Genomic DNA, 7839 nt, shown 5'->3' with positions numbered 1-7839 from the left:
CCCTACAACGTCTGGGCTTATGAATCCCTACCAAATCCCGTTTGTATGGGTTATGGAGAGTCACACTCAAGACCTCCTGCTCGCAGGACAAGTGCTCAGACCAATGAGCCATCGCCCCAGTCTTCTTTGTAAGATGGAGTCTCCCTGAATAGCCTCTGTTCCCCTCAGATTGGTGGCAAGCTTCCTACCTCTGCCTCTCAAGAGCTGGGATTACAGGCATGAATCACCACACCCAGCTCTCGTTCATCGGTTCAATGGCTATCAGGTTAGGTTATTTCCAATTTGGGGGTATTATTATGGCCCGAGATGCTGTGAGCCTAGAGGTCTGACTGTAAATGGTTTACTGCCCAAGGGTTGAGGGAGCAGCAGCAGGACACAATACAGAAGCCCGTGACTTAATATAAGAATGGACCTGACTGCTTGTGACAGGGATGAGCCATTTGTGTCCCTGTCCCCGTCTGAGAGCTCCAGGGGCTCAGCATCCTCACTGGCTCGTGACTGTGGATGTCTTAGTCACTCCGGCCTGAACTGCAACAGTGAGGACGATGCTCTGAGCTCAGCTGTCATGGGTCGCTATCTCTGCTAGCACAGGTTCAAGATTTTTTTTGCTCACCTTTTATTGGGTTGTTTTTGTCTTATTATCGAGTTACAAGTCTTCTTTATATGCTCTGGGTACAAGTCCTTTATTAGGTTTGCGTCTTTTGTCTTGGAAGGTTGTAACCAGACTCCTAATAAAAACAACAACGATACCAATAAAAACACTAGCTCGGTCTTCTCTCCCGGGCGTCAGCACCAAGTCCTGCAACCGCTGCCTTTTGAGTAGCCGACTTCAGGGAGATCCTTGCAGATGTTTACCTCTACAGCGAACCGGTCTCCAGACTGTAGGATACAAAGTAGACAGGCATGGTGGCTCACGTCTGTCTGTAACTACAGCATTCAGCAGGCTGAGACCGGAGGGTTGGGAAGTCAGGACCAGTCTGGATTTCATGGAAAGCTCCAGGGTCCAGGGCAGGCCCTGTCTTGAAATGAAATAAGCACATAAACAAAACAACACCAAGGAAAGCAACCTCAAGCAAGAGGTAGCTTTCTTTTTCCTTTCTTTTCTTTTCTTTTTCTTTTTTTTTTTTCTTTCTTTTTTTTTTTTTTTTTTTTTTTTTTTTCGAGAGCTGGGGACCAATCCAGGGCCTTGCGCCATTTGCAGGCGAGCTAAATCCCCAACCCCGGTAGCTTTTTTTTTTTTTTTTTTTTTTTTTTTTTTTTTAATTTTTTTTTCGAGCTGGGGACCCAACCCAGGGCCTTGCGCCTTCCTAGGCAAGCACTCACCACTGAGCCAAATCCCCAACCCCAGCTTTTTTATCTACAGGGCTGGCAACGTGGCTCAGTAGGTAAAGGCACTTACTGCCAAACAGTTTGATCCACTAGACCTTCACACGGTCGAAGGAGAAAACAGAGTCCCACAAAGATGTTCTCCGACCTCCACAAGCATGCCCTCGTACGTGTGCCATACCAACCCGCACACCTACCCACACACAAATGAATAAGTGAGGTTTTTTTTCCTTCAGTTTTGCACTTTACTGTCGCTGTCGTCTCAGACCTTGACTGCGTACCTTGCGCAGTGGGTACAGCAGCTCCTTCCGCGGCTGTTTCTTGGTCTTCAGCTTCTCTTCGTGCTTGGCGAGCTGGCAGCGCACGGCTCTAGTATTCATGGACCGCAGGTCCAGGGTCTTGTACTCCTTTCCCTTGGAGAGCTTGGACGCGCCGCCGCCTGTCACTTTGGCGACCGGAAACTGGGACAGTTCCACCTTCAGATTGTCCAGTTTTTTCATCAGCTCCTCCTTTTTTTTTTTTTTTTTTTTTTTTTTTTTTTTTTTTTCGAGCTGGGGACCCAACCCAGGGCCTTGCGCTTCCTAGGCAAGCGCCTACCACTGAGCTAAATCCCCAACCCCTCAGCTCCTCCTTCTTGACACGCAGTTGCTGAGCCTTAACCTTGGCCACTGCTGTGTTGTTCACGGCTGAGGCTGCCTGGTTCGAGAGAGTTTTTTGGTTTTTGGTTTTGTTTTTTTTTTTTAAAGAAAAGAAGGACTGTTCTGAGGGAGGTTTCAGCTTGCCTTCGGTGGGGAGGGCCTTCATTTATTGCAAAGGCCGTCTCACTCTGGGTGTGATATTTTGTTTGTTATTGTTTGGTAGCCTGTACCCCAGGCAGCCTTGAACTTTTGACAATTCACCTGTTTAAGTCTCTCAAGTGCCAAGATTAAAGGCACAAGGTACCTCAGCCTGGAAGGCCTCCTTTTAGTTGTTGGGGTGTTTACTGCCACTGGCTTAGAAACACTGACCGTATACCCTGTTTACTGATCACCCGTGTATCGACTTGCTGATTGGCATGAACAAAACACATGTTATATCAAAAGAGCCTGATCACAGTTTGGACCAGCAGTGACTAGTGTTTCCTGTGCACAGTACTGGATCTGGGCATCACCTTAACCAAACATAAAGGGGTAGATGTGTCCGTGGAAGAGGGCAAGTGAAAGGACTCAGTTCTCTCTGGCCGTAACCAGCAGCTAGACAATCACATCCCCGACACCCGTACTTCTTACCGAACCACGGCCTTGAGACAGCAGACAAGAGCTCTGTCACCCAGTTACACCGTCACGATTTTTTTATTTTATGTGTAGGAATGTGCTGCCTGCCTGTGTGCCTGCCTGCCATGTGTGTGCAGTGCCAGTGGAGGTCAGAAGGGGATGTTGAAGCCTCTAAAACTGAACAGCCGTGAGCCAGCATTCGAGTGCTGAGAACTTATCCCGGGTCTCTGCAAGAGCGGTAAGAACTCTTGACTGTATAGCCATCTCTCTAGCTCCCTGCAGCCGATTCCTTCCTTTAGATTTTATTTATTTATTTAATGTATATAACTGTACTGTAAGCTGTCTTCAGACACACCAGAAGAGGGCGTCAGATCCCATCACAGATGGTTGTGAGCCACCATGTGGTTGCTGGGAATTGAACTCAGGACCTCTGGAAGAGCAGTCAGTGCTCTTAACCGCTGAGCCATCTCTCCAGCCCTTAAGATTTATTTTTAATTGTGTGAATATGTATGTGTGCTTCTATGTGCACATGAATACAGACGCCCACTGACACAGAAGTGTCAGAGCCCCTGGAGCTGGAGTTATAGCCTGTGAGTGCTGAGAGCTGAATCAGGTCCTCTGCAGGAGCAGTACTTACTGACTGCTGAGCCTTCTCTCCAGCCCCTCTATGGTCCCTTAATTTTTTTTCTTTTAGATAGGATCATGCCAAGTTTACTTGCTCTAGAACCTGGGTGGGCCTTGAGGTAGAGATGATCCTCCCTTTGTCTCTGGAGTAGCTGAGACCATAGGCTCATATCCCTGAGGCTCATAGGGAAACCAGGAAAGAACAGAGTAAACACAAGATGTAGAGATATGAAGATAAAGCAAACAAAAAAGCCTAAAAAAATTTTCAAAAAGCCTCCTGAGACACATGACTCCATGGGTGTGTGAGCCTGTAGTTTCTCACTGGAAGGTTGTATAGTGTTAAAAATCAAATTATATATATAATCATATATACATATATATATATCATAAATGTGTGTGTGAGTGTGTGTGTGTGACCAAATTAACCACAAGTGTTAGTTACTTTTCTTGTTGTTCTGACAAATTGCCCAAAAGGCAACTCCAGGAAGGCAGGGTTGATTTTGGCTCCCAGGGTTCAGTTGTTCGCAGTGAGGAGGGTGTGACCCTACGGTGTCTGCAGTCGGAAGCAGAGCTGGATGAGCGTGTGAAGTCAGGAAGCAGAACAGGATGAGTATGTGCAGTCGAGAAGCAGAGGGATGGACATGGTACTCAGGTGGGCTTCACCTTCTTGCTCAGCTCAGAACTCACAGCCCATGAGATGGCCATCTGGACCTACAGAGTGAGGAGAGCGAGGCAAGTGATGCCCTGTGATCTCATGGGTGAGTGAGTATGCCAGTGAGTGTGTGAGAGTGTGTGTGTATGTGTGTGTGAGTGTATGTGAGTGAGTGTGTGCGAATGTGAGTGTTTGTGAGAGTGTGTGGGTGGGTATGTGTCTGTGAGTGTGTGAGAGTGTGTGTGTATGTGTGTGTGAGTGTATGTGAGTGAGTGTGTGCGAATGTGAGTGTTTGTGAGAGTGTGTGGGTGGGTATGTGTCTGTGAGTGTGTGAGAGTGTGTGTGTATGTGTGTGTGAGTGTATGTGAGTGAGTGTGTGCGAATGTGTGTGTTTGTGTATGTGTGTGTGTGTGTGTGTGTGTGTGTGTGGGTGTGTGTGGGTGTGTGTGTATGTGTGTGTGTATGTGTGTGTGAGTGTATGTGAGTGAGTATGTGGGTATGTGAGTGTGTGTGAGAGTGTGTGGGTGGGTATGTGTCTGTGTGTGCGAGTGTTGAGTGGTGTGAGTGTGTGAGCATGTATAAATGAGTGTGAGTGAGTGTGAGTGTGTATGTGAGTGTTGTGTGTGAGTATATAAGTGCGTGAGTGTGGTGAGTGAGTGTGAGTATGAGTATGTGTGTGTATGAGTGTGTAAGTGTGTAGTTGTGAATGTGTGAATGAGTGTGTGTGTGTGTGTGTGTGTGTGTCTTTAGGAGGGAGAGACAGAGAAGGGGAGAAAGGAGGACAAGAGAGAGAGAGGAGGCTCTGGCACTGTTTAAACCCAGTAGAGCTGTGCCCTCCATCGAAGCCCCCCGGGACACTGCTACCTCACCCATCCTCACCTGGGCCGGCAGAGCTGTGTGGCTTCCCTTCGGTGTCCCTGGGAGGACAGTGCTGTGCCCTCTGGCTGGCTTCAGAGGCGCTTGCTGCTTCAGCATCTCGTCCGTCCGCTACCGCGGTTGGCCTCAGTGTCTCTGACATCAGCAGGGCCAGCTGCCGTCTCTGGCATTGGCAGAAGGGACAGATCGCCTTGTTCCTGAGCGTGCTGGCTGTGCAGGGGAAGTGAGTGTGGGCGATGGGGAAAGCAGACAGTGTCATTCAGCTAGTGGGGGCGTCTCGAGGTCAAGCCACCCGGCTGAGCACCGGAGGCTGCCTTTATGCATCCGTGCTGTGAGGCTGGAGATCCAGGACCTCCCTGAAGTGCAGGACACAGCAAAGCCTATGCTTCCTCACCATAGGCCATGCCTCTTAGTTTATGAAATTCTGACAAAGAGAAAAATCCCCAGGTAGATACTACCATTCCCTTATTTTAGAGATGGGCAAACCAAGACAAAGAGAAATATATAAATAGCTCGAAACTTTTTTCCTTAGGTTTTGTTTGTTTGTTTGTTTGAGATTTGGTCTTGCTGTGTGGACCAGGCTGGCTCTGACGCTGTGATCTTCTTGCATTAGCCTCCTAAGTGCTGAGATTACAGATGCTTGCCGCGGCTTCCAGCTTGATAACTTCTTGCTACATGTTATTACAAAACAGATCCTAAGCAGGCTCATAAAACAACGTGACAGGTGTACAAGGGGAGGACAGGAGGCACTGAGAGCCAGGTTTGGAACCTGACCTTCCAGCTCTGCTTGTACCTCCCAAAGACCCATCTCCTCTCTGTGAAAGGGAAACACTCCTTAGGGTCACCGGGAAATGAGGTCAAATCTGCCCAACCACCTGGGGCTAGCAGATGACATTTAATTCAAGGTTAAATCTCAACCTAAAAACAAACAAGCAATCAAGGGGCTCTCAGGTCGCCTTGATTCAACAATCTGAAAAATAACCCCCTTAAGGACCAGATAAACAGCCAGGCCAGGGCTAGGGGGAAGTCCCGGAAGCTTCGAGACATCTTTCAGCACAAGACAGTCAGTGGAAGGATGCTCGCCGTCCTCCAGAGTCTGAGCCAAGGTTGCTATGACAGGGTGGTCACCCAGAGTCCACAAAACAGGAATGGGAGCCAGCATCTGGCCTGCTTCCTTCCCCTACCCCGCTCCTCTCCGCAGCAGTGGGCACTGAGACACGGAGAATAGTGGTCAGAATTGCAGGTGTCCGGAGGCTGGGAAACGCCGAAGGAGAGTTGAGGAGAGATGGGTTCTGCGTGCCCCATTTAGGTAAGCAGAGCCCAAAACACTGGCAAGGACACAAGCAGGGATGGGCTGAGGACTGGCAACAGTTGCCATCAGTTATGGGGCAGTGCTGGTAGCTCCTCTCAATGCAGTCAGAGGCTAGGGAGCCAGGAGTAACATAAAGGAAAGGTCCCCCGAGAAGGGGGTAATCCAGTACCAGAGCCTCCTCATTTCTCTTCATTTTTCTACCTCCCAGCTTCACCCCAAGGTTCCTGGGTGTGGGTGCTGGGGAATCCCCTTAGCTGTCATTCACTCTTCATTCATTCATTCATTCATTCATTCATCTGCTTAGCATCTTCTATCCTCTGGGTACCGCTCTAAGGACCGAGGATAAAGGCATCGTCATTCTCCTGCCACTTGCACTCTAACAGGGCAAGGAGCAGCACATGTAATTAATAAACGTTTGAATAAGATGTTAGGTTCCAAGCAGAACAAACTATCTCCCCACTCCCGGCAGCCTTTGTGAAGAGCACTTCTGGCGCTGGCCTCCCTCAGTCCTGGGGTGCGGCCATAGGGATGGGTCAGAGATACCTAAGGTGAGTCTCAGTCACCGAGGAGCTTGCAGGAAACGTAGATGATTCTCGGGCCAGGGTATCCTAGTTCAGGCTGCTAAAATAGAGGCCCAGCCAGGTGTGGCGGCGGCATATATCTCTAATACTCTAGTACTTGGAAGGCAGAGATGGGAAATTAGAAGACCAAATCTAGCCTGGATTACACGAGACGAGACAAGACAGCCAGGTGTGGCGGCACATGCCTACAATCCCAGGGCTCAGGAAGCAGAGGCAGGAGGATGGTCAAGTCCAGTCTGGTCTATATGGCAAACTCCAGCCAACAGGGCTATAAAGCAAGAAAGTCTCAAATAAAACGCAGGACAAGAAAAGACGTACCATAAACTGGGTATATTAAGCACAGCAGGGACTTAGTCTCGCAGTGCTGCATTCTGGGACGTTAAATATCAAGGCGGAGTTCGAGTCTGGCAAGGGCCTCCTTTCTAGTTTGGAGACAACAAATTTTCTCTGAACCCTCACATTGCACAAGGGTTCCTTGGCTTCTCTCCGGTTTCTTCTCTAAGGACAGTATTTCCACCCCCCATGAGGTCGACAACCTGAACACCTTCCAAAAGCTCCCCTACGACTTGAATTCGGGGTAGGATTCCGACCCTTGACCTCTGGGGTTGCAGAGATTCGGTCCGTGCGGGGACTGATGCCAAATACTCTTGAGCTATCGACCGGGCTCGGCGCGGCGCGTCGTTTGGATCTGGAAAGTCCCTCGAATGCTTGTGTGGTGAAGGCTCGGCCCTCAGCTGCTGGGGAAAGCAGGCAGCAGTAGGAACTCGCTGGGCCTACTTGGAGGAAGGAAGTCATAGGTGCATGTTCCTGGGACCTCGGCCTGCTCCCTCCCCAGTGTCTCTCTACCTCCACTAAGCCCTCCCACGATGATGTATTTATTGCCTTCCCACAAGTAGCTAGGCCAAGTGACTCTGGACTGAAACCCTGAAATTGTTCGTCAAAATAAAAGACTGGGCTGGGTGTGTTGGTGCCTGTCTTTAGTGCCAGCACTGGAGAGCCAGAGGCAGGTAGATCTCCAGTTCAAGGTCTGCTTGATCTACGGTAGTGAGCTTCATATAAGTTCCAATAAATAAAATTTAAAAACAGAATTGGCTGCTTTAAGGTCACTTTTCTTTTTTTTTAAAGATCTATTTATTATTTTATGTATATGAGTACACTGTCCTCAGACACACCAGAAGAGGGCATTGAATCCCATTACAGATGGTTGTGAGCCAC

This window comes from Rattus rattus, chromosome 7 (assembly GCF_011064425.1).
Source record: "Rattus rattus isolate New Zealand chromosome 7, Rrattus_CSIRO_v1, whole genome shotgun sequence".
In the NCBI taxonomy this organism is placed as follows: Eukaryota; Metazoa; Chordata; class Mammalia; order Rodentia; family Muridae; genus Rattus; species Rattus rattus.
Note: the sequence above shows the minus strand (reverse complement) of the source record.